Genomic DNA, 27,943 nt, shown 5'->3' on the forward strand with positions numbered 1-27,943 from the left:
CCCCCGCGGCGCTGACGGCGGGCCCGGCCCCTCGCCGCCGCCCCGCCCCGCGCCGAGCCCGCCGTCCGCAGCCCGCAGCGGCCCCTGCATTGCGGAGCGGTACCTGAGCGGGGCGGCTCCGCCGCCTGACATGGCGGTGCCGCGAGGTGTTTGCTGACAGCCGGCCCCTGCCCCGCACCGCCGTGCCCCGCCATGGTAGGCAGCCGTCCCGCATGTCCCTCACCTCGAGGCTTCCAGCGAGGCCAGTCGAAGCACCGTCCGTTTTTTCCTTTTCTTCTAGGAGGCAGAGCGGTGAGATAGTTGGAAAAACGTACCTCAGGAACTGCACTGCTGCCTTCCAGCTGTGCTGGCGTGGGGCCGAGCTCTTGGCCCTTTCCTGGGCTTCGGCAATTAAAGGTATTCTATTTGCCTCTTAGCAGCTTCCCAGCCCGAACTCTCCTTCTCTGCCCCTCAGGACGGCAGTTAATGTTGCCGTATTCGTTTGGTGAGAGTAAGAAACACAGGGGCAAAGGCAGCCGTCGTGCAATGGCACCGGTGTGGCAGAGCTGCAGCTGCAGCTGGCTGCACCCACTCAGTGTCACTTTGGTTGCCGTTCTGCTGCAGATAATGACTGGGATAGGTTCTGTTCGCTTTTTCTTTCCCTAAACAAATGAATCTAGTGGTTTTCCTTGAAAATGATTGTGCAAAGGCCATCTGTCAGAATCTTAACCAGCAATTCTCACTGCATCACCTCACAACAGTGCCAAACCTTTGAACTTTGACTTCATTTCTGTCTCATTGCAGTGCACCACACACCAAGTACTCTGTCCCTACTTTTCCAAAGCTTCACTAATTCTAGATTCCTCGTTTGATTTCAAACATGATTTTCAGAAGTGCTGAGCACTTTTTCTTCATGGGCATTTCCACTCTGTACTTTGGGCCTCAATGCCTTAGACCAGGTGGTCAAAACAGGTACAGGAAGGCACAGGCCTCGCTGTTGCATCTGTTTTTTCAGCTGCCGTAGGGAGATGGAAATCCCTTAGCGTTGGAGTATATTCCAGTCTCACATCAATGCCAATAAAGAGACTTGGAAATGCCAGATTATTCTGTAATATATATATAAATATATTTGTATATCTGTTTTTTTTTTTTTTTCCCTTTGAAAGTCTGAGATTGTGAATTAAGGCTACAGACATCTTTCCCTCCTCAAGTTGTCTGGGAGAGCTTCCCACCACTGCCATTTCCCTATTCTAGCATTTCATCTATAAATCATGGACATCATCTGCAAATCAGTAGCAGGCAGAGAAAGCAGGTTTGTGCCAAGAGGACGAAGCCATCATGTTCCCGTCTGATTGCTCTCTATCAGTGATGTATGTGAATCTGGAGTAGATGCTTCCAGAGGAAACATTTGCTGCAGGCCATCTTTCTTGCAGCCTTCTGGGAAGCCACCTGCTCAGTGCACAACACCCATGAACCAGCACACCCAGCGCCTACTGTTGTACTAAGAGACGTGGTTTCATGAGGAAATATTGGTGGTAGGTGGACAATTGGACTAGATGATCTTGGAGGTTTTTTCCAACCTTGGTGATTTTACAATTCTATGACTCTAATGGTGCAGCAATGCCTTTCCCTGCTGTCTTCTTCAGTGCTCCCACACAGCCATGCAAAGACATAGAGCCCTCCCACAAGCACAGGGACTTTGCTATGTCATTCACCACCCAGGTAACAGGAATGCAGGCTTCAGATAAAGCCTAATTAGGCTGAGAGGAAATGAGCAGTTGACTTGATACTTCATGCAAATAGAATTAGATTTATTTTAAGTTAATAATACACAAAAAGGGAAAAGACAGCTTATACTTTTGTGGGAAAAAAAGCACTGCAAGTGTATCACTGAAGTCTCGATGGAAAGATACCATACCAAATAAATAGGCTGTGTGCTGTCTATAAACACCCCTAGAGGTCAGGGTGATATATTGACCAGAGAAAGGCCTAGAGTATTCCATGCGCCATGCAGAAATCAATGCCTCTCACTCAGATGCAGTATTGTGGCAGTATCTTTTCAGCAGCAGGCTGCAGTGAGAGAAGGTGAACCTTAGAATGTTAGTCATTCAGCTGCAGCTCTCCTTTAAACAGTCACCGAAGATGAAAAACAAACACAGAAAAAACAACATGGCATTCGCCATTTTCCCCCAGATAATTATCTAGTCAAATTACATTATACTTTACATTAAGTATTCAACAACAGTGTTGACACTAGACATTTTAAGAGAGGAAAAAGTCTTATAATTTATGTTAGAGATGTTAAGATACATGCAAGTATTTTTATTAGAAATATTCATGCAGAGATCAAAAAGCATCATCCTACTAAGAGACAGTGGGGAAAGATTTTTTTACAAAGGAGATTTTTACATAACTTCACAAGTGATGAGCTTTATAGTAAAGCTCTGACACACTGAATTATGGATGTCTGCATGTGAAATTTTTGTGGACTTTTGCCTGCCTCCTAAAAGGATAAGGAAGGACATTGTCTGTAGTTCTTTTTAAAATGATTCATTTGAAACTGTGTGTGAGAGCCACTCTAAAAGGGACCATGTCAATATATATTCTTCTATTATCTTCCTCTCTTCTGACAGTTTGTCGAGCTGTAATTGTTGGCCGCTTAGGTGTTTGGCTTCCCTCCTGAATAGAGAAGGAAACATTTAATCTCTCAAAAACACAGTACAATCCACGACTCAGTGCCAATGTCACAACATCAGCTAAGTGCACGGAGCAGTCAAGTCAAAGCCAGCCCTTATTTATTTATGATCAGGAGAGCTGCAAGCAAAAACAAGAATTACAAACAGTGGAAAGCATCCTGTGGAGCTTTTAGGCACTCTCCCCAGTGACACGTTGTAAGTCTCTGGGCATGTGCCACAACCAGTTGGGCAATTTTTGCCACCTTTCCCCTTAGAAACACTTGAGCTAAGGTGACCATGAAGGCGTGATTACTGCTTCAACATTGCTGAGATGTTTCTTGCAGTAACAGAGAACTCTAGAGTCCCTCTAGTGCCCAAGTGAAGGAAAAAAAAGCGTGAGCTGAATAGCTCCTTAAAATGTGTTATCAACCACTGAGCAAAACAAAATCTCCCACCGAAAACATGGTATATTTATCCCTGGCTTTGCATAAGAGACTATGTTCAAGTTGCTTCTGACTGGGACAAGAAACACAACTATATCGTTAACTCATATGGTAAAATTTCCATTTTAAAAACCTCCTGTTTCTGCCTGTCTACCATTTGATAGCGTTTACCTTTTAAAGATTACTCGGAGATGTTACCTGTCTGTAAAAATATGCTGCAAGCTGGCATGTGAAAGCTTTAAGCAGACATGAGATCTAGCCACAGTGGGAGGACTTTTACCAGAGCAACTCTTTGCAGACCCTCACTGTCTTTGGTCTTTTTTCCAAGGGAAGTAGGTACCCAGATGAATTATGGTGAGTTAGTTAGTTTTAGGAGGTCTAATTTACTAAATGCTTTAGATGTCAAAAGCCAATCTTTGCATTAGAAGTAGCATGGTTTGAAAGCAGACAGTACAAAATACTGCTTCCACCTCCTGTTAGGGACACAAGGAGGCAAGAATTACAGCAGAGACTCAGTTCCAGCTGGTATTTGGATCCTTATTTCTCACTGCTGTGATTCAAAGCAAAGGGTCCCCAGATAACATGCTGAAGTGCAGAATGCACACCAGAAATCTCTTATTGAGTAAGCAGTTATGCACAGAGCCTCCTTTCCTTCTGTCATTTACCTAAACCAGCTCCTTTCCACTCAGCTTTTGAGGCTTTGTGACATCTTAGTTATGGGGCTAGTTGCCTTTGCTGAAGAGGAAAAAACTGGATGTCAGACTTGTCACAGGACATTTTGTAAATGTATTCAAAAGGAAGTGAGGGGATTACTGATCCCTGCAGAATGCAGCTGGTGACAGTTCTTCGCCTAAGCCATTTTTCACTGCTTTAATCTGTTTTCTTGTATAGGGAAGAACAGTTTATCTATTCAATTCCCATCTCCACAATCAGAGAAAAGAAGTCTCTCTAGGGAGAAAAAAAAAGAGATTTGTTTCTTTTAACATTTTCTAGTTATAACAGGGAATGATTGTCAGGAAGTAATGACTGCAAGTCTGTGAGCTCAGGTTGTTTGCTTTGCTGTCTCTACCTTCTCACTTGTTCAACCATTGTCATGTTTATCTATCCTGAAAGCTGAAGGAATAAAACTACTGCCCCATTCAGTACTACCAGGTCTTCTAAAGCAATAAGCATCCACTGCCTACCTACAAAATTGAACAGAAGGTGTAAGTAGTGAAATCTCTCTTTATATGTTGCATCTGTAGCATGCTTATGTAGAAAAGTTGCTTTTCAAAATAAATATGACACATATATTACTAAATTTCATATTAGTTAGAACTTGAGGGGTATACTATTTCTGAGAGTTAATTTCCTGTTCTGCTCAAAAGTCTGAGTTTTTCCAATGGTATCTTCTGAGAATTAAAACCACAGAAGGAATCTATAGCTGTGCTTGCATGCTTGCACATGGAAACTCTTGAACTCTCTGATGCACTGATAGCTTGTTTTATTAATGTAGAATTTTGATAAGGCTTTCTACTTCTTAAAATGCTCATATTCTTATGTTCAAACATGTAAATGCTACTGTATTTTCCAAGCCTAAAGCTTAAATTACCAGTTGAAAACAGATTAGCCTAATCAAGTTAACATAATGATACAGAACACCAAGTTCATCTAGGGTTTTGGGCTTCATATTTCTTTTACTCTTTCTGCAAATAAAACACTGCCATTATTTGTTAAGAGAGGGGAGGCATCTGCAGACATAACAAGGAGTTATTTATTTGCCTTGGCTACAAACATAGCCAGCTTGCTGCTGAGAGTCTTCCATTTTTTAAAAGGTAACAGAGCGCATACCTTCAGGAGAAAGCTAGAGTAGACACAAGAATCCATGTCCTGCAATCCTAAAAGCACTAAAGAATTAAGGCAATTTGCAGTGGGCCACGATAGACCTCACCCTCTTACCTGGATCAACCGTGAGAAGAGAACAAAACCCATGAAACAAGGTCTATCTAAAGGAAGAAGAGGAACTTGGAAGTTGCCTCGTGCACCCCACACACCTTCCAAATGGGCTGCTGGCTGCTAACCCAGCAATGCTTCAGGCTCATTGATCACAGTCCTCAGGAATACTCATGATCTGCTTGTAAATCACATTGCACTGCTTCTCCAAAACTGTGGCTTGAGGTTAAATACCAAACGTACTTGGGATCTCTCCCTCAACAAGCTTCAAATTCTGCCTCAAACTCAGATGCTATGCAAACCATGAATGCAGTGAGGTAGTCTAGATTTGAGAATGTCCTCAGCCTGCAGTCTGACCAATGAGCACAGAGTCGTCATGGCTTAGCGTGGCTGAAATATTTCCCTGGGCTGAGGAAGATGGTCCTAAATGCCTTAAGGCTACTTGTAGGCTTGCTGTGTGTCACATAACACCTCATTCAGTGTCATCATCAGCATGTGATTCTAAAGGTCTGCTTTGTACATGAAAAATGAGGGGTGGAGTCCTAACGGGCAGCATGTACATTACATTTGTAAATTCATGGTAACTTATGCCCATATTTGCCAACAGTTATCTAGCAGCACCAGTCAGTACTCCATGTGCAGTTATCTGATCTAAATTACAGATGTTTTCATGTGTAAGCGCCCAGTTTAATGAACTGATACATTTGCTGCAACCAGCTTCTAAAATGCAGCCTGTGTGCCTGTATGTTCAGCAGAACTGAAGAACCCATGGGATCTGTGAAGAGAAGCATCTGCAGATGCTTTAGCAGAGTCTCTGCCATGCCAGAAGTTGGATGAAGTTATATAAAAATGTTCAGATCTTATTAAATCTACTCTCATCATAAGAAAGCAGTAGTTCATACAACTCCATCGGGCAAATCACAAATCAGTCTAGCAGTCACCCAGCTACATGTGTTAGCCCTGAAATACATTGGGCTGATGTAGGCCCCTTCTTTTTCAATTATTAGTTTGGATTTTTCATTTGAAGAACCTGTACTCCAACCCAAATCAAAGAGAATAGTCAGAGTTCTGGGGCACTCATTCCTCTCAGTTACCTCAGCCAGTGATTAGAATGAAAAAAAAACTCAAAATTGAGATTAATTCTGCCTTGAGTTTTGTATTCTGACAAAGAAGCTGTAAGAGAAAACTAAAGCGTGTTATAATCAAGGACCTGATAGGTGGGGAGAGAAGTATTTCAGGTGGTTGTGAAACACATAAACATCTATTGTCTGAAGTGACTCGTCATCATTTGATATTTCTGCTTTTCATAATATCTTTGGATGCTTGCGCAGGCTGGTATGTTGCCATGGATACAATGGTGTCAATGCTGAGTCTGTCAGTAAATGGGCTGATCTGTTGTGCATCTCCAGAACGAAAAGAAGGAAAAATTCCTTTGTTTCTGTGGCTGTTAGCAAAGGGAGGCTGACAGTAAAACAAACTGATTCCATATAGCAGAGTTCATAATCTCCTCCTCTTTGAAATGATGATGTAGTAAAGAGAGAGAAGATAATGAAGCGAAAGAATGAGGAGAGCTGTCAAGCACTTATCAAAACCCTGTCTGCGTAGCTTAAGGCAAGGGTCCCTACATGATAGTGTCAGCTATATTGTCATGGAAAATCAATCAGAAGGTTTAATAATTCAGTTTCCTAATGGCCTGGCACTGCTTTCTGCAAGAGCAAGGAAAATCAACAACAGCAACAACAAAAATAGCAAGACTAAAAGGCAAAAAGCAGCAATCAATAGACAACACCGAAGAGTAACTTGCTTTTGAGAGCTACTCTGGGAGCAAGCAACAGATACCCATTGTAAAACTAATAGTTGGATACGTAGGTCATGCTGAAAGTAATGCCTCCTATTTATTTCCATGGAAATGACAACTGTTACAAAGAGCACAATAACACTATTTGACAGAGCAAATTCTCAGCTACAAAACTGTTTTTCAACATAGCCACTACCATTAGCTATGCATTTTTGCCAGCGATGAACAAGAGCCTGCCTGCCATGCAAATAGAAGTCTGCGCCAGCGGAGGTGGCACATTGTTGCTATCATCACCCCTGAAATGTACACCCACCCTCTCACTGTGCTCACATCTACTGTTTGGTCTCCATAAGCATTCAGCAAGCATTGATGAATATCAATGGGCGCCATTTCTTCCAAGTGGAGGAGTTCAGTTCCACACTTTTGCTTCATACTCACTTCTATGTCAGCTGCCATTTTGTCAGACTGCCCCTGCTGCCATCTGTCACATGGCAACAACATGTAATGGAATACTGGTGGGAAGGTTCAACCACTACTACCATACCACAAACACCTGCCTCTGATGCTGTGGGCCAACATAAAAATAAAAAATAGGAGGCATTACTTTCAGAGCAGCCCTCCTAGTACATCTTATGCTTTTATCCACTGCTAAGTAAGAGGTAAAATAGGTTTAGAAGTGATAGGCTTGTGTGTGCACAGGAAATCAAGTAACAAACCTGAGCAGGAGTCCAGGCTATTTTCAAACTTTTGCTTTTTTCTTGGTGTTAGAACAATCTCATAAATTACACATATATATGACACAGATTTCTGAAAGCTGAATTCCCATACATTAATGCAATTTTCTTTATTAGGCAACAACAGAAGACTGTTTAATTTGATTATGAGTTTTCATTTTCTGCTCTGTTATTCTAAGAGGAGCTCTACAAAAATTAGGTGCATTACCATGCATTTCATAGAGAGCTTCTCTTGCCTTTAAATTTGGGGTCAAAAACAACTAAGGGGGTTTTGAAGGATGGGTTTATTCCCCACCATTTGTACAGATGTTTAAGTTAAATAGCTTTTAACAGTAAGAAATAAGAATAATATGAGGTCACTCAATGTACCTTCTCTCAGTAGGGTTGTGTCACTGTACATGGACCAGAAATATAATGCAAAATATTTTATAGTGAATTTTTCTCATTTTAACTGATAAGGTTGCATCCACACTGTTTCTCTGCCATAAAATAGGGAAAACAGAGTTGGCCAGTTCTATGGTCAACTGTAGTTCCTTCCACAGCTCACATCTGTGATGGTAGCATCAAGAACAATCTTTAGAGATGCAGAAGATAAGCAGAAAGTCAGAACTGTAGTTCTTAACCTTTCTGTAAGTCGCTTTGTTCCGGCATCATTCTGGAAGTTTAAGCATACACTTGGTTGCTTTCCAGCTATAGACCAATATAGTCAGTAGCTCCAAGGAAGCTTTCCCAGCACAAAGCCTCTCCTTGTGCTTTGCTCTGGGGACAGACCAGCACAGTGACACAGCTCCATCAGAGTGCTGCTCTACTATTTTATTTTCTGTTGCTGACTCATCCTGGAGACAGCTGAACCTAGAGAAATGCTCTCCACAGACTACCTTTCCATACTAGCCACCACCACAGTCACCACAGAGGGGAAGTGTGAGTGCAGGCAGGTGGCCTTTGCACTCCCGGTGGCAGCATGAGGGAGCCTTGAAATACAGCTGTTCATTTTTATAAGACTGTTACTTTTCGTTACGCTAGCACTGAAAGATAGCAGACCCAAGTCTGTTCTCATTTCTCTGGGATAATTCTGCTGATGCCAAAAGAATGGCACTGTCCTGTCTCTCTCTCTCTCTTTTTTTTTTTTTTCCATAAATGAGATGCAGAAGTGTCTGAGCACAGCTCTGCTTCATTCTCATCTGTGCAGTATCTCCCCTCATCCACCTTGAGAGCAAGCTATGGCAGAAGTCAGCAAGTGTGTTTGAGATATAACAGGAGGTCATAGTGTCCAAAAGGACATGATTAAGCTCAGAAAATGCGAGGGGTAAGCTCAAGGTAAATGCAGTCAGCACTCTCCTCTTTTGGTGCTGTTCACTGGCACTACAGGCAGGTATGTGAGAACTGCACAATGCCATAATGACTAAAAAATTTTCCACAGTGAAAGTTTCATGAAACCCTTTCCTACTGAGAGGCTGGCTTATGCCCTGGAAAATGACAAATCGCATCCCTTCCAAAAATCTTGATTATCATTTAAGTCCTCATGTTCACAGTCCTACCAGATTCTGCTGGAGTTTCAGAGAACTCTTCTGCATTCAGATGAACTGTGATTAAATTCAACCGTCAAAATGAGAACACACCTTCAGACTATTAATTAGTATTGCTCGAAGCACAGTGCTCTTGTCCTTCACGTGTAGCTGCTTTGGAAACCAAAAACATATCTAGGGAAGTCAAAGTCATTTGTTTTCATGACACTGCAAAAACGCAGTCACAGTTTGTAGAGATATAAAGCAAGGCACCAGTGCAAACCAGCAGAGGGAAGCTGAAAGGCGTCAATGTTGCAGACAGATGCATCGATACACACACGTCGCGTATGGGCAGTTGTGCAGTTCATGTTGCTAACACATGATGTAGCCCAGCTCTAGTAACCAGGGTTTAACTCTGGGAATCAATCCTCCTACAGAGGAGTTGTATTTTGGCAACAAAGTAAATGGAGGGGTTGCATGGCTAATTTTCCTCAAAGTCTCCAAAACGTAAAAGGCATCTTAAAAAGAAACTTCACATTTAATCTTGCAGCTTTCTGCTTTTTAACTGCTCTGCCCTTGAGCTATGGGAACGTGCTTCCACTAATTAATGATTCATATAAAGAATTTATAGGAGGAGTGGAGATGTCCATAGAGAACATTAGGGCCTTTTCTTGCAGGAGCTGCCAAAGAACTCTCTTATTTCATTTCCCCCTTTTCAAGGACCTTTGTTCAGTAATTCCCCTCCTAGACACACACACTCCTTAAAATCAGTGTCTCTGGCCACAGAATGCAAATACCCCAGCTACACTAAAAACTGAGCTAGCAACAATGCAGTCCCCTCTAACCAGCACCATGTAAGCTAACAGTCACAGTCACTAAAATCTCAGCATACAGGACCTGTAATATTCCTGCACATACATCGATGAGCATCCTTGGGGTCTTGTCATATTTGAAATGCTTCAGTGCCAGCTCTGCTATGGATTGGACTGAGTTTTGTAGCTAAGCAACAGCAGCTGCAGCTGGGCAGTCTGAGTGATGTGGCAATGGCAGTTTATCCTGCACTAAACCTGTCCTCAACACCAGCTCTGGACCACTGGCCCCAGCTAATTCTTACATCTGACCATAACTTAGCGTATACTTGGCTAAAGAGATTCAGACTGTACAGCACCAGATGGGAAACATGGCGATTAATAGGCAGTGCCAGCACTGGGGGTGCTGCCTACCAGAGACTGCTGTAACAGGAATAAAAATAAATCTACCTCTGCATGAACAAGGATGTAGCAGGTGGCAGACGTTGCATGCAGGAGGCAATTCAGAAGGAAAGCAATACTTCAATGCTGGGTGTGTTAAGCACGCTGTAAAGACATCTACTGCCTTCAGCAGATTTCACCTTAACCCCAAAAGCCCAAAATCAGCCAGTGAGGCTAGGACATCAGATCTCCACTTACTGTGACTGAGAAACAAACCTAGGGAAGAGATCTCACCCAGAGTGAGGGTTGCAGGTTCGCATCTGCAGGGCTGAAAACTCATGGTCTTCCATTTGCTGGGAGAAGAAAAGTGGGACAGCATCAGCAAGGTTAAAGAAATAGGGATGGGAAAGTTCTCTAAACACTTACAGAAAAAAAAAAAACAACACAATTCAACCACAGCTGGTCATAGAACTGCTGCACTGGACTTGGAGATTGAAGAGGAATTGTTAGGAAGAGTAAATAAAAACATAACAGAAACAAACATTTAACAGAAAGCTGTTTCTTCTCAGGGCCTTGGGGTGAGGGTCAGGCTGTAATTCTGTCATCTACTGCTGTCCACTAAAATCTTGGCTCTGAAAGCATCACCTTCACCCTTGTCACAGCCACTTGTTAAAACCCTAACTCTGAGCATAAATAATGTCAGCTCAGATGGTGCTTGTTACTCTGAGTCAGGCCTTGTTTCCAGCACAGTCAAGCTGTATAAAGACCTGCAGGCACTTTTTGGCTTTAAAAAAAAAAAAAAAAGGCATGGAAATTAACTTTTCTCATCTGAACAGAGCTCCGAGGTATGAATAAAATGCCATTTGGCAGCATTCCTGAAGCAAAGTACATGCACCATCAAATATTACTGCAGCCCTGATATATTCCAGCTGCTACTGCCCAGCAGACAGGCTAATGCACTTCTCTTCTAATGTCACCTTCACCCTGTTTTTCTTAACCATTTATGAATTAAGCCTTGCATCACATTCATGCGTTACAAAAGGGCCGGTCTTGAGGCACAGCAGCTCAGCGGTTAAGATGCCAGGCTGCAACCGAGGGCTTTGATTTAAAGCTCTCTGCCTGGCCTTGGGTAAATCGCTTTGTTTCCACCTGAGACGGGGTCACAGGTCTCATCCTCCAAAGCAGTGAGGACAAATCCATTGATGTGTGCTAGCTAGGCTGCCCCCATGTGCTAGGAGCTGCTTAATTTTTAGGTCAAAAGTAGAATATCTATCTCTTTTTCAGATGGAGTCAGGCAGATGCTTCAGAGCTGTGCAGAAACTTGGTAGCAGACGCAGAACTACAGAGATTTCCACCTCAATGCCATAAAATCATGGGCTTTACTACTCAGTAGAATTCATTTTTGATCATCTTACTTTCTTAGTAGTGAAATTCATATTTCTTCTTTACTGTGGAAATCACAAAAACTTTTGATTATAGGTGCCTAAACTTTGATTCTTGACTCCAAGTTTAGAAACTGGCATTATCATCAATGACTCAGCTGCTCTCCCTGCTTTCCATTAGGATTTACACAGGATCTAACCGGGACATTAGCCTCAGGTTATTCTTTTCCTAGCAGGAGACATCTTTATGGGGGCAGATGCAGTTGATTTGCAGAACTCACTGAGAGAGGACTCTGTGAATGTGAAAATCCTAGGTGGGTTCAAAGGAAGCATAGAGAAATTCATAAGGGATGAGGCAGGGGGCTAGGCATCTCACTCATACATCTGTGAGCTGCCAGCTGCTGCAGAGGTACCACAAGCAGGACCTCTGTAAAGCCCCTCTGCTTCTTAAAACTCTCCCTAAGCATTCAGTTCTTTTCTTTTTACTGTCCATGTGCTACAAAGCTGGTCAGTCTGAAACAGCCAAAGCAATTATTTCATTAATGAGGAGACCTTAACAAACTGTTTTAGACAATTCATTGTTTGTTTCTTAAAAAGTCTTTTCAATAACACCAGAGGAGACATTTATGTTGTAAGTGTGCAAAGCTCTTTTCCCATCTTGCAGAGCAAACTGACAGACATAAGGTATGGCATGATCTGATTTTAGAATTATCATGTAAGACTCCTTTTTTTTTTTATGAAAGGGAACTGTAACTAAATTTTTATACCATTAGATCATACAGTTAAATATTGGCTTGCTTAAAGGTCTCTATCTCTTGCCCCACATAAAAAGAACTGCATCTACGAATGGAAGTTTTTTGAGATTTTATCCTTCAGGTTGTTTAACAATTAATAACATACAAGACATATCCTTAAAATCAGAACTTTTTTTTTTTTTTTAATCTACAGAGACGAATAGAAGAAAAGTTGCTGCTTGATCTGGGGAACTACGAGACGTTGTCTACTCAGCGAGATCAACAAGTTCTAAACCCCTCCAAATAAGTGAAAAATAATTAGCTTTCTTCCTTTTTCTGATGAGAAGATAAACAGCACTCTCCAAATTTTCTTAGGAAATGAAAAGAGTACAGAGCAGAAAATAGATTAAATGTTGTCATATTGTCATTAATTAACATTAAATTGACCTATCCAGCTAAAAAACATATATAAATGGTAAATCAATTATTTTTGGATCTCAAAAGTTACAGTTGAGCAACACAACAACAGTATTTTAGAGTCAGAGGGCTTGGAACCTATCATACGCTCAGAATATGACAAACACAATTCAAAAATTACTTTTCTTCGTAACACTCAACAAACCAGCCCAATTTCACTTGATCCTTAGTACAGACAGGAAAAACAATCAAATGCTAAATTTTAGTACCATAGGAAAGGTCTGAGCTGGTTTTCTCTGTTCACCGCAAAAACACCCGTGGAAGAAAAGCATAGCAATATTAAAGATCCATTAAAGGAGATGTTTTACCCAGAATGGCTCAATATTTGCATACATATTAACATGTTTGCCAACCGACTGAGTCAACTACTTATGCCAACTTTTAAAAATGAAAAAAAACCTGATACAATTTGTTATTAATAAATATCAGCTTCCTTAGCATTACAAGCAGGTCCAAATAAAATGACTTATTTAATGCAACTACTTGCTTAAGCAGACTTCTTGATCCTTTCTGACCTTTCTGTTAAAAGACAAATGTTGTCTTAGGGAAAGCATTGAATATAGTTTAAAACTGCAGATTCTAGATGTGAAAAATGCCCAGATTGGTTCTGTGTTTACAACTGTGTTATGAATAGAGATGGTGCTTGAGCTATTTCACAAGCAGCTCAGACATCTGTGTGGTGAAGCAGCTGGAAGTCCTAACCTCACTGGCTGGTCCAAGGTAAGCAATACCCACTGTTCAACTAGAGCCCTGTCTTCTAAACTGTCAATAAGATTTTCGTTCTTATGGAAGTACTGACAGAGACAGTCACTGAGTGCTGGCACTCAGTGTCTGTCTGATTTCTCAGAGAGAAATCTGTCTGATTTCTCAGAGATTTCTCAGAGAAGCATTGCTGAACTGTCCTTCACTGAATAAATATGCACATGCATATAGTCTATACATACATATTTAAAAAAAAAAAAAACACCACCCAGCATCCTACTCCAAGAGACTGTGCCAAGAAACTTGTAAAATTGATAAAACCGATGAAATTGCTCTCCTTCAATTCCTCGGGCACTCATTCAAAATATTAATCTGATTATCATTATGGCTGAAATTCAGCAAGGTTGTTAAGTATCTAACTGAAAGCATATGAAGAGTCCTATTATGATGATTTGTGGATTTAAAAATAGAAATATGTTTAAATATTCTGTTGAATGTTCAGGTGTAAATGAAATCAATACATGCCATACTTCTTATTCATTAAATAAGAAGGGAAGATGCATAATTTATTGTACTCTGTGTATGTATTTAGCACTGATTATACTGTAATAGAGCTATGCATAATTTAAACTGTATTATGCACACTTCATGGGGAAAGATCATAATTTAATCCAGAACAGTTTTTTTTTGTGAACTAGGCATTTGTTTTATTCTTAAATCCGTTCTCACGTGTTCGAAAGCCCTGTAGCAGAGGGAAAGAGATCATAGCCTCCTGTAAAGCCCTGAGAGGGGAGATGGAAACCAGCGTGCAGCTCTGTGCGAGCTGCCAGGCAGCACAGAGGTCCTTTGCTGACCTCTGGTGACAGGCAGGCAGGGCCACAGACTGCACCAAATCAGAGCACACAAATCACTGCTCAGGGCCATCCATCCGCAGCAAAGCTAAAAAATCCCATCTTGTATTTAATAGTGCAGCCAAGTAGACAGGAAAAAAAAAAAAAAAGGGGAGTCCATTGTATCAAAGCCCACATTATTCATTCACTGTTCTGAATAACTGTCATTATTACTGGTTTATAAGCCATTTTCTGTTCTGCCAATGGCATCATGGTAGCTGTGAGCCTTCCAGTAATATATAAGGACCTTCTGAGAGAAGTAATCAAGGGCAGACTTTATTTATGGAAGAAAGCACTCTTCTGCTTTGCAGTGCTCATCAGAGAATGTGTAATTAACATGCTTAAAGTCAGCATGCATTTAAAAGATTTGCTTGGCTGGAAGACATGGGACTTATTTAGCACCTGCCTCACAGGGGATGACATTTAAAAGCTTTGCTTCCTTTTGTTGCAACGTGACCTTTCCCCACCCACACCTGAAGCAGACTCTGCCTTTGCTGGAGAATGCTTCTCTCCAGTTCAGACACCTCTGTGCCCCACAAAGGCAATGAGATCTGAAGACAACGCAAGTGGCCACATTCGGTCATCACAGCCAAATCTGCCAGTAAGGATACTGCGATAAGACTGAAGCTCCTGCTGCTTCTCCATCCCCCCATTCTGGATTTCTTCTAATGTGAAGAAATGAGTTCAGCAACGCAACAGCTACTGGGCAACATCTGGGAATACTCCCCAACTCCTCTGCTTCCAGCCTGCGCATAAAGCTTAGAGATGGCCTGGTTATTTATAAGCAAATAGATACTAAGGCAATAGTGCTCCTTTCTTCCTAAACTCCACCGTATATTTCTTCTTATATCTTTCCTGTTTCTGTTGACATTTTATCAAAGGAGAGCAGCAGCCACCACGCTGATGTGCCTGCATGGAAACACATCTGCCACATCCGCCACATCCTTGATCATGACCTAATGCAGCAGAGCTTGTGGCACCTCCTCCAAACACCTTCTGCCACTGCTGGCCTTGAATGGGGGCTTCAGCCCGCTTCATTTCATTAGCTAAATTTGTCTATTTAGCTCTAAGTGTAAGAAGAAACAAAAGCAAATCAAGTCACCCATTGTGGCCCAGTTTGGAGTTAAAGCCAATCTAACAGCAATTTCACATGAGTTCAGACAGATAATGATGAAGTAAGCAACCTTTAAAGAGGCTAGAGAGAAAAAATTAAGTTGTGGGGATTTGATCAAAATGTTCCAGTGGTAACATCATGGGATATTTATATTTGGCACTGGTGGTTCTTTTCAGCAATTTATTACACCTGCAAACAAGAAAGTTAATGTCACCCTTGACTTCTCAGTACCAGTCATTTACCAAGCATACAATGATTAACATTTGACAGAGAACATGCCGCCTAGCTAGCTGCTTTGGAAAAGCCTCTAGAAAGTCTGTAGAATTTAGCTGGAATGCATTTCCTGAAATGCAAGAAGAACATCCCCAGAAGGCAAATGCTGGGCTGTGAGCTCGAGTGTGCTTGTACAAAGGCCACCTCAGCTGGGAACCTCAAAAATGTACTTGCAGCCCAGTAGTCAACTGGGACAAATAACACTAGAAAAAAAAAACACCTAAATCCAGGTTGAATAAATAGGTCAATAAGATACATGGAGCATGAAACTCTGGAAATCTTCCACCTTCACGTGATTTTGTCTTTTGCTTGTAATTCTGTGGATCCACATGTCAGTGGCACTATACAGAAGTGACTAACAGCTCAACATGCACTACCTATTTCCAGCTGCCTGTAGCCTTCCTATACTCTGAACAAGCCAAAATTGGTCTCCAATTTCTCTGATGAATCCTCCTAATCACAATTTCAGACTGATCTCCACATACATATCCAGATAAGCTTCAAACTCACTGGCTTGTTGTGCATGCAGATGTGCACGCAGATGTGCACAATATTAGAAAAAATCCTACAAAATATAAGTTATGAATTATTTTGTTCCACTCTAAAGAATTAATTTCTAAGCTTTGCCAAGATTACTTCTCTAAAAATAAAATGCAGCTGCAAATGCTTGATGATAGATGGCGCTACATGAACATATTTATTTTTTGAATAACAAAAATTTAACTTGAATATTTAATATTACACATACTTAACAGAAGTACCTAAGCAGTGTCAGCATTATATTTCTGTTATTTCTTATGCATGAATAAATGATGTACTAGAAATTTAAAACAAGAGGACAATTTATTGAGATGGCAGTCTTCTCTCGTGTTTTGCAAGGAGAAGGGTACTATCACATTTACAAAGATCAGTCACAGGTCAGACACTGTCAGATGAATCCTCTCCCATCTCAGTAGTCTAACTTGGTTTGCCGATAAAGGCCATTCAAACTGAAATGTGTTTGTAGCCTGCCCAACCCCTAAATGATTGTACCAACAAGGAGATGGCTGTGGGCAGCAGCACACTGAAGAGTAAGTATGACCAGCACATCTAACAGAATTTCTGATTTCCTGGGTCCCAAAATAACAAAGCCAACAGAAACAAACGGCACTGGCAAGTGAAAAACTAGCAGAAGTAAACTTCCAGTCGACCTGAACACCAGTCCTGGCTGTTGCCTGTTGGCTGTCTGCTGGAGGAGAAGACATCAGCAAATGACAGGCAGAAGGGGGGAAAACCGCATAAATAGAGTCAAGTGCACAGAATAAGGGCATACAGAGCACACATTATCAGTAGCCACATTAGGCAGTAAAATACATAGAGCCATACTAGTGTGAAACTTAATAAAAAGGCTACAAGTTTCTTTCAAAAAGTATCAATCTCCTCTCTTTACATGCGTGGGAAAAAATAGTTTCTACTGACTCAAAACAATGTTCTCTCTGCCTCTTAGACACCTACATTGGTAGAGTAGGTACTTAAATGGCACATGTAATCAGAAAAGCATATTTCCTTTGTTTTCTCATTTTACTGCTAGAAAGATCAATGATTGCTTGAAACCAGCCTTTCACCTGCCAGAGCAGCTTATACTTCTGACTTGAACAAAGGGTATAGCAGTAATGGCTAAATAGTGAAAATGCTTGCTATGGAACAAGGGGAAATCAAGAGAGCACTGTGACTGAGAGAAAACCAGAAAAAACTAACTCACAAGATTTTGTAAAAATAATTACCTCACACTGTGGGCACACAAGAAAATGAAAAGTTTGCTTCACCAATGCAAATTTTTCCACTGACAGTTTAGGAAAACTGTAGTCTACCAAGACAATGAGAGAAGATGAGAAGAGGGGAAGTTCATCAGTTTAGGCTGAAACACAGAGGAGACAGAATGGCAATACAAGCAAGCATTCAGAGCAATCACCTTCTGCTCTCACCTTTGAAGCAAATCTTCTATTTGTCCTCAACTCCTGTACTTTGATTCACATTAAAGCACACCTAAACCAGAGCTAAACTGACTGATTTGGTCCTATCACCCCAGTAAGCTCATGCCACAGGAGCAGACAACAGTTAGTACAGAGCAAAGCACAGAAAACAGGAACATCGTGCAGGACACACACTCAGCACCCATCACCACTCTTCTGCAGAAGCTCTTCCATTGAGCTGCCTTCCCCATGAGCATAAGTGCAGCCTTTGTGTGCAGACAAGAGGCTCCAGTCAGTTCCTCAAGTTAAGCCAGCAGTGCAGCTGCCTTGGGAAGACAGAGTCATCATCTGGTCAAAGACAAAATCCAGTGTCACCCTGTTCCTTCTCACTGGACTCAAACATGTTATCTTGCTTGCTGCCCAGAGCTTCTCTCTTATTTTTTTTTGGGATCAGTATCATGTAGTGACAGCTGGTGGGGCCCATTTCCTCCTCCTCTCTGTAAATTACCACCCCCACCTCCTCACAGCATTTAACAGTGAATTGACAGAACTCCTAAAGGGTTTTTCTTGCGGAATGGAAATGGTGATCATGTAATCTTTCTGACATTAACTGCATTAGTAAATCTGGTTCAGAGCCTGCAGACTTAATAACACATTTGTTCTAAGCAGAGACAGTTAATTTCCAACTATCTGCTCTTAGCCCTCAAAATATTTCTACTCTAGCTCTGAGTTTTGCATGGGCTAAACAATAATTATAAAATTTAAGTAGCATCCAGGGAATCTTTCTGCCTTGTTTTGCATTTGCTCATTGAAGTTTTCAGGTCAAATAAAATTGTTCTATTCTCCAAATTTAGTTTCTGAAAACTCAGAAAGCCAGAGGGAAGACTAATATGAGTAAAAACGGTAGCTACATTGGAGAGGAATAGCCATTTTCCAAAATCATGTGGAAGCATCTGTGAGGATCTTAGCTGGCACAGATGAGACTTCTGAGACAAAGGGAAGGAGGGAAGAGGACTGATAGCTAATTTTTTTGTGCAATTATGCAGTTCTTGTCTCGTGAGTGGTGAAATACTGTGGGAGATGCAGCTTGCAGAAATGCATTGCCCATGGAATGATCTCCTATATTCCATAGAGCAGCTTCCAATGAAGAAGGATCATAAAGCACTTGACCTGAAAAAGGATTATTTTTCTTCAATACTTAGGCTAATTCATCCATCCCGTGGAGATTAATGCATTTACCATGGCCTTCTTCTGCCTTTGTGCATATAAATAGGAACAGAGTTTAATTAACTGATCCTACAGAGGACTTGAAAAATCATTCATAGAGTAGTTGAACATGAGATAACACATATTACCAGTGAGAATCATGGCTGTCTGCTAAAGTGAAGTGTGCAGGAGTCATTTATGACCACACTTAGCTGTGAACATCACTTGGTGATAGACTCTGCCACTCTGCATCCTCTGGTCATGTAGGTCCTCTTTCATTCCCTTCTCCACCACTCAAAGTCTGACATCCATGAACTCTACCCTAAACTGTCATTTGCTGTGTCATTTCCCTTGTAACTATTACTGTTCTCTTCTCCTTTTCCCCACCTTCATGGGAAAAAGGAAGTGAGATATTTTACAAACAAGAAGCAGAGAAACCAAGAAAAGAAGCATGTAATATATTGGTAAACTAAGTCCTAATTGTCATTTGACAAGCTTGCTCAACTTACAGTTAATCACATAAACATCAGAAACTGCAGAATCATTACAATCTTTCTAGGCTTATGTATTCTACCTACCTGATTACATGTCCCAGTTAAATATTACTGCACATATCTATCTTTTTCCTAGAAGTTAACCATATAAGCCCTGCAACTTGTGAACAACTAGCATGCTACTCTTATTTTGGATTGTGTAAACAGTTCTGTTGAGTGGAAAAGAGTGTGAAAGTAGTTTATGCAAAAGAATCAGTCCTACCAAGTATTTGAATAAAACTAGTGTTTGAGTATGAAAAAAAAAGAAATTTAATGCAAGTTTTCAGAAATATTACCAGACTAATAAGAATTTATAAAGAGCTCTTCCTCAATATTTCAGTGAAAATAGAAGGAGTACATGTTATTTAAAATTAAGGAAACAAAACAATCTTGTACTAGAGCTAACAAGAAAGTTACCATTTATACACACAAGCATAAGCATCTGTTGGATGTTTTCCTACATCATCTTTTTGGACAACAGGAAAGCATGAGCTCCCAGAGGAAGGCAGGGAGATTTCCTGGGTTGTGAGAAAAACATCAGGTAAACAGATCCACATCCTACTTCAGAGAGAGAAGGGGAATCTCAGAAGTGGTTGAAATGGCTGTAAAATTTTAATGCTCTGACTGTAACAGTAGGCAGGAACTGAAGATCTCTTTTTCTACAGAGAAGAGAACCAACCATAAATACAGAACTTTGGAGCATTAGCACTCAAGTGCAGACAAAGTATTTGATAAGGAATTGTGTTTGTAGAGGGATGGGAAACATGCAAGCTGAAAAGCCACCTCAACTCTTTCAGTTACATACCATAAAGTATTCATATCTTTGTCCATCACCTGAAATTCTAGATTAATCTACTGGTTAACAACTAAAGGATATTTGTAACATTAACATCCTTTTTTTTTTTTTTGAAGTAAATATTTCGAGCCAACTTCTGCACATTCTGTGCTCCATATTTTTCTTCGTGTATATGTATCCTGTTCCAAGAGTAAAGTTATTCCAGCAGCCTGATAGAGAATTCATCTGGGAAATGCTGGAGGGAAGTATAAGATTGCAAGTGCTTCCCTCCACCTCCTCCCCCTTCTCTGCAGTTCCTGTTATTTGTCTACACAATTGTGTCTTAATTTATCTTAAAAGTATTAATAAGACCATTGTACCTTCTACCTTCATGCACATAGCTGAAATTCCAAACACTGGTCATATAAAAATACCACTATCTCGCCTGGATAAACTGCAGACCATCAGCAAACGTGCAGCGTAAAACTCTTCCTGCAGCATGTTATTCCTCAGCACCAAGAGGAACATACAATAAAGCTCTATTAACTGCTGTCACCCTCAAGCTATCATATCATTATCTCACCCTGTATTTCAGGATGAAGCAGAAGGAGCCCCATATGTGCTGCTTATACAGCTGTCTAGTACACTGAAAGGAATTGCTTACATCAAATGATAGCAATGAACATTGCCTTTTGGGGCATTTTTTTTTTTTTTAAGCAAGATAATTATCCTGGAAGAAACTGTTTCTAACTGTTTTCCAACTTCACTTGTTACATATTCACAAAACATTTGATATTCACCACTGCATTAAGATCAGATACAGGCTTTGGCAAGCCTTAGAAAAAGGTCACAGATAATCAAGTATACGTTAGATATAAGGAAAACTGTTTTCATCTTGAGGGTGGTCAAATACTGAAGCAGGCTGTAGAACCTCTAGTCTAGTCTCCTCTAGTCTCTAGTCTAGGGGGCAAAAATCCAGCAGACTACCTTCAGGGGAGACTAATCTAAATGGACTTTGATGACTTCAGGAAGTTCCTTCAAACCTGAATTACGCGTTTCAGACATTGGTAGAAGTCCTGATCTTGTAGTGAAACTGAGAAAACAAAATCAAAGAACTTAACTCATAGCTAACAAAAATGCAAACTGAAAAAGCTAATCACATACATTTGTGAATTTTACTTTGAAATACTAATCGGTGCTATTGGACTCATAATGCACTTCAGAAAGGGTATTCTCTGGTTTCCTCTCTATCCATATCAGTAGTATTAAAATGATATAGTTTTGTAGGAAACAGTTGCATTAGCCAGTAAATTTTTTAAATTTTTTAATTTTTAAATGGTCACCTCCTCCCCCTTACCACAGTGCTGTTGTAGGATAGAGCCAACAGGACCAACAGGGCAAAGAGCACTCAGCTTCAGCCTTTCTTTTCTCTACCGCTTTCACTGACTGCAAATCTGTCTGCCCAATGGAATGTTACCATTTGGATGACTCAAACAAGATGATCTGGCCATACTCCCACAGATTTGGTCAAATAATACTGCTCTAACATCTTCTTCAGAGAATGAATCACATGTAGGAACAGGCAGCCATTCATACGTGTAAAAGGAAACACAAAGCTAGTCATTCTCCTTGAAACTTCAGGGAGAAAAGAAATTAGTCTCCAAGCTAAGCCTTTAATTTGTAGTGTAACCCATAGTCTTCTCCTCTTATCTAAAGGGCAGAACTTTTAGTGAGGTCATCTGGGAATGCATACTTAGCATATTTTTAATCCGTATGCCTAAAAGTAGATTTGTTTTCCTAACAAGAGGTCTCTCATCAACCTGACATATGGCAGCCACAAAGACCGACGTGTTTTCAAAACTACCTTGAGCCAGTGAGATTCTTGACAGAAATGGCACTAAGGCCCAATCAGTCTTTCAAAATATAATTTAAAGACACAAGATAAACAACAGCATATAAGCCTTTAGACAATGTGATGCATTTCTGTGTTACATGCTTATTTCTCCTCTGAAAAAGGTACAATGCATAACAAACAGTTTATATGCATTCTTAACCAACAAGTTACTTGATTTAATTTAAAAGCGTCATTTCGATTGCGTATCCTGCTGATGATTTCTGAGTAGGTAAAATTCCTGAATGTTTCTGGGAGTCATGAAAGGAGAAACCCATGTCCTTCCTGTGCATCTAATAGTTTGAATATTTCCAGTATGGCCAACTTTAGTTACTTAAAACATGAAAGGACAAGAATGTTTTTTCTTGCCATAATAACAGGAGAAAGATGAAGAAAAGCCGTAGTTACGGATCTTAATTTGCTTACCATTATCTGGAAAGACGCTTTATAAAAAGGACAGCACAGCCCATCAGTACCAGACAACTTGAGTTCCCATTTCTTTGGTTATAGATAGGTCTCAGATACTACGCTTAACTTCTTAATGCATAACAATGACATCTGGACTACCGCTTTCCCACTTGTGGTTTTGTTAGCACCAAGTAGGAGGGAAATCTCAGAATAATAGGGAAATTTTTAATTAGTTGGTCTACTCTGAATTTTGAAGAGACTACAGGAGCTTTTTTTTTCCCCACTTCTCTACAGGCATAACCAAACAAATAATAAAGTTTTATAATTTTACTGGAGGTAGTTATCTCAAAATAATTTTTTCATGACTCCTTACCCACAACTTTACTTTTCCCAGCAAATCAATTTTTATTTTTATTTTTTAAACGCAGCACTGTTACTGTGTTTATCACTAGCATGTTCCACTTCAAAGCTTGAAAAAAAAGCAATTATAAATTAAGCTATGATTAAAATAAAAGAGTATCGCACTTACCTAGTTTCTTTAGGACCTGATTTGAAATATGCCTAAATAATAAGGCCCCTGAAGAATCCTGAAGTGCATCCTCTGGAGCACAATGTCAGTACCAACTGTGTAGCAGGACGGTGATCACAAGCAACCCAGGTGATTCTTCTAAGGAAAAAAAAAATAAAATAAAAAATTCTGGGCTTAAAGATTTACAGTGGGGCTTTCTGAAGGAAAACATTACATAAAAGTATCCTTTATGGTCACAAAAAAGCAATCAATTTTCCCTACAACACTGTCAGGTGTGTTGCATTTCTTGTTTAACTACAGCAAACCCTTCACCCATTGTGAACTGTCTGTAATTACATCAGTCACATAAGAACAACTGATTGTATTTGCAGTATCCTTTCTTGAAATAAGCTCTGCTTTAGAAGTATGAAATGGCACTTTTATTCAAGTCTCTGTAGAGAGAAAATATTGCTAGATCAGATTTTTCCATAATTATTTTTACACTGCCTTAAATTTTTTGAAGTTCAACCTTGCAACCCACAGAGGTGCTGGGAGGCACATCAGTTACATGTAGTCCTCCTTGGCCCACATACTCAAAAGAAAACGCACTCAAGTAACAAACGAGCCTGGAGTCTCCTCACTTTCAAAAAGGCTGTCATTCCTCTTACAAAATGTTGCAAAACCGACAAAATCCTACATGAAGATCTCCACAAGAAATATTCTACCACCATCAAACTCTGTAAAAAAAAAAAAAAAAAAAGATCTAGAATAATTCTTTATCATCAACATATTCCTACTGGAAACCTTCACATTATCCCCAAGATTCCATCCGAAACCTGCCCAGAAACAAGGACACACTGTCCTAAAAACATGTAAAACTCCAGCAATCAGCACAAACTTAAAATCAAAAGTGCACTGTGATTTTGTTGGCAGGTGCTAATACAGAGCTCAGTTTGAAAGTTGCTGAGTGTATAACTTGCAGTTTTATGAGGAGTGTACTGAAAGAAAAAAAATCAGTACTTGCACTTGTAAAGTGTGGATACAGAAGCTTTTTAAAGAGCCATAAGAAACTAAATCTTCAGTGCTCTAAGGCTGAGGATAGTCAGAGCTATCTGCATCTCCTTGTAAATGTCTTGTGCTCCATTTGCTGGAATGGACACAAGCTGAACCTGGCTTAAAACTTGTAGATTCCTATCCTTCCAAAAATTTGGCCTTGATATATGAAAATCATATATACATATATATACACAGTTCCGTAGTTTTATGGTTGTATCACAGACAGATATTTGTTAAGGGACAAGCTGCTAGTACTGTTTTATAAATGCAAGACAGTGCAAAAAAGGAATGAAAACACAGAAGATCCCTTTCCATTGAATTCAGTATATTCACTTCTTATCTGCAGTCACAAAAATAAGCATCTTTATGAAATTAGAGTAAAATCTTAGATTTCCTGTCTCTGTTGCTCATATACAGACCATTTAACACTGAATACTTCTCTTGCAACAGAAAGCAATAGTTACAGAAATAAAATATAAAAAGTGAAAAGAAAAAAAAGTGAAGTTACTTAACTGTCAGTTAAACCCATTGCTTTTTTTTTTTTTTTTTTTTTTTTTTTTTTTTTTTTTTTTTTTACAAGACCAGACCGGGTATTTATTTCCAAAAATCTTTCAGGAACAATATTTGCAAGCTTGATAAAATGTTTACAATTCCTCTGGCAGAGGATTTACATTTTTAGAGACCTCTGCCGCAGATTAAAATTATTGAAACACATGGTCCAAACACACCACCAAAAAGCAAATAAACAGAAACGAAAGAGAATATTGCATTACAAGGTAAGACAATACCCTATGTGTTACAGCAGTAGGCACAAAGCAGCAACACCACACCAGATACATTTTACCCAACTGCTCTAATTACTCCTTTTCTTTCCTAGTTGGAGGGCCTGTAATTGGCCACAGCTGGTAGCACTTAATGTCACACTGCTCCCAGCAGCTGGAACCCTGGCAGCACTTTGGACACAACTTTAATTAGCTGTTATATTGTGGACGTAATTACTGCTTAAAGTTGATTTCTGTCTTTTGTCTTCATTTTTTTTATATTCCCCCAAGAATTACTGACAGAAGTATTCTTTGTCTCTCACTGTGAAAAGAGATGCAAATATTAAAGTTGCCATATGAGAAAAGGTAGAGAGGTAAACCGAAGTGAGTCTATCTTGCACAAAGTTTTTTTTTTTTTTGTGAGAATTTTTTATGGCGCAGGAGTTAACAAAGACTTTGCAGGTTAATGGTGAGCAAGCTCAAGTTTTACTGCTCAAAATCTTATAATGTAACTCAGGCAAGTGTCCTCAATAAGGTCACCAGAGCTTGTTCCTTCATTGAGAAATAATGCAAACCATATGATATTGTAGGATGCAAGGCTTGAGGTTCAGAATGTAAACCCAGAGCAGGATTTCTCCATATTCCTCCGCTTTATGTGCTTCCAAAATGGTGAAATGCACAGCACTGATCATCTAAACCCACAGACATAACACTGGTTAAAAAAAAAAAAAATCAAGCTTGTAATGGCTAAAAATGCCTAGAAATACTAAAAAATACCATATGTGGAAAACATTTCCCATTCTGAATAATCTCTACCATTTCAATGAAATTATTATTTAACTTAGACTTAAAATATGCTGAATTTATTATAGTCAACTGCATCCTTTAGGCGAGAACTAACTCTGCGTGGCATCCTTGAGGATGTCTGTAAGTAAATATATCAGCATACAGAAAAGCCTCCTGCCTTGTTATTGCTCCTATGTTTGTGGCTGAAGCAGAATACATTGCTGCCTACAATGAAGTTAAAAGACCATGGAATAATACATTAAGCCCTTTTGAATGAGTTACCTATTCTGTGTTTTATGGACAGCAGTTAGGAGTCACAATCAAACAGCACAAATTTGGCAAAAGTTAGCATTCCTTCTAAAGGCCAAATTACTGCCACAATCAAAAACCTGATTCAATTAACATAAATACTTTCTATTTTAAAATGAATTTGAACTAAATAAACAATACTTTTTTCTTTGGAATGTAAGCTGTCAATTAATTGAAAGCAAAGAACATTGACTCTCCTGAATGAGCACTTAGGAGCCCACGGTCTGAAATACATAGAATCCTTAGAGTTGGAAGGGACCTTTAAAGGCCATCTACTCCAACTCTCCTGCAATGAACAGGGACATGCACAGGTAGATCAGGTTGCCGAGGGTCTGATCCAGCCTCACCTTGAAGGTCTCCAGAGATGGGGCATCAACCACATCTCTGGGCAACCTGTTTCAGTCCCTCACCACCCTCACTGTAAAAGACTTTTTCCTTATATCCAACCTAAATCTACCCTCTTTAAGCTTGAAAGCATTTCCTCTTGTTCTATCACCACAGACCCTGCTAAAGAGTCTGTCCCCTTCTTCCTGTAACTCCCTTTTAGACATTGAAAGGCCGCTATCAGGTCACCTCTGAGTTTTCTCAGCCTGGAGAAGGCTCCAGAGAGAAGGAGCTTTAGATACATTTTTGCAGGAGAACAATCAGTTGCTTGTCAAAAGCCAACCTTCACTTTTGAAAAGGTTTTTCAGTATAATTCTCTCTCATTACCCAACTTTACTTTGTTTGGAGACAATCTTACCTGACAATAGTTTGTCATAGCTTCATGAAAAATTTGCTGCTTGGCATGCTTCCATTTTGTTCCAAAGTTTTCACTAAAACTGGATATAAACATTGCAAAAACATAATAATAATAAACTTTTCTACGTAAGGATGTTAGTTAGTATATAGCTTCCCCAAATACAAGTAGTTCAGTTTCTATTTAACTGGAGTTGACATTGTGCTATTAAATTCAGCTTCTATTTTTCCCTTTGGAAGCCCATTATAATTAAATTACTGACTTTTGAATCAGCACTGTCTCCTTTTGAGACCAGTATCTCTGTTATAAGAGCTAGCTCTTGTCATACTGCATTATTATGAAAATTGGCAGATCTTTGTCAGGGTTCATCTGCTTTATGCTTTTAAATGCCACCTTTACATTTCCTTGCATGTCCCTTCTTTACTTAAACTGGTATTGAGCTAATATTTACTAATTTTTCCACTGAAAACAGAAACTTTTCACTTGCAAACACTGCAATCTTTATATACATGCGTATGTATGAAAAAATCTGTGTGTATAGCTTAGTGCTTGATCCATGTTATTCCAATTTTTTGTTTGCTTTCATTCTGCTTAGCATCCAGAAAACTCAAAGGAGGCCAACAAAAATCAGCGACACTTGTTTCGAGATATTATTTTAGAACTTTAATTTATGCAACCTTTTTGCTATGAAATGAGTACTTGTGGGAGACGTATAACCTCAAGCAGTTTTACCAGTCTGTAACAAGTCATAGGCAAGTAGAAACCATTTTCACTTACCCAAGTGAGTGATACTGAAGAGGGGAGATTTAGACTGAATATAAGGAAGAATTTTTTTACAATAAGGCTGGTGAAGCACTGGAACATGTTGCCCAGGGAACTGGTGGAAAACCCGTCCTTGGAGACATTTGAAGTCAGGCTGGATCAGGCTTAGAGCACCTGATCAAGCTGTAGGTGTCCCTGTTCATTGCAGGGGGGTTGGACTAGGTGGCCCTTTTAAGGGCCTCTTCCTACTCAAAAGATTCTATGATTCTATGATACTACATAGATATGTGTATTTACTCTGTATGTATCCTAAATACATAGCACAGAAATGGTAAAGGCTTCAGGCTCACTCATGCCACTGTTACCTTGGTTAAACAAGTAGTCAGAGATGAGGTGCCTGAGATGGGATATCAGGTTGTGCAGGGGAAG

The 27,943-nt window shown here is 39.9% G+C and overlaps 2 long non-coding RNA genes across 3 annotated transcripts; one reads left to right on the forward strand and one right to left on the reverse strand.

Annotated features, from left to right (window-relative positions):
• LOC110400330 lies at positions 31–13,332 on the forward strand. The gene is made up of 3 exons (XR_002439753.1): positions 31–195; positions 281–396; positions 12,587–13,332. It is a non-coding gene; the product is annotated as an uncharacterized LOC110400330 (long non-coding RNA).
• Positions 1,770–25,479, reverse strand: LOC110400331. 2 transcript variants are annotated; one of them, XR_002439755.1, is made up of 4 exons: positions 24,946–25,479; positions 23,123–23,260; positions 10,551–10,609; positions 1,770–2,658 (listed from the first exon to the last, which is right to left on the reverse strand). It is a non-coding gene; the product is annotated as an uncharacterized LOC110400331 (long non-coding RNA). The 2 variants fall into 2 exon arrangements; XR_002439754.1 differs by having other exon boundaries at positions 1,770–10,609.

This window comes from Numida meleagris, chromosome 5 (assembly GCF_002078875.1).
Source record: "Numida meleagris isolate 19003 breed g44 Domestic line chromosome 5, NumMel1.0, whole genome shotgun sequence".
Lineage (NCBI taxonomy): Eukaryota > Metazoa > Chordata > Aves > Galliformes > Numididae > Numida > Numida meleagris.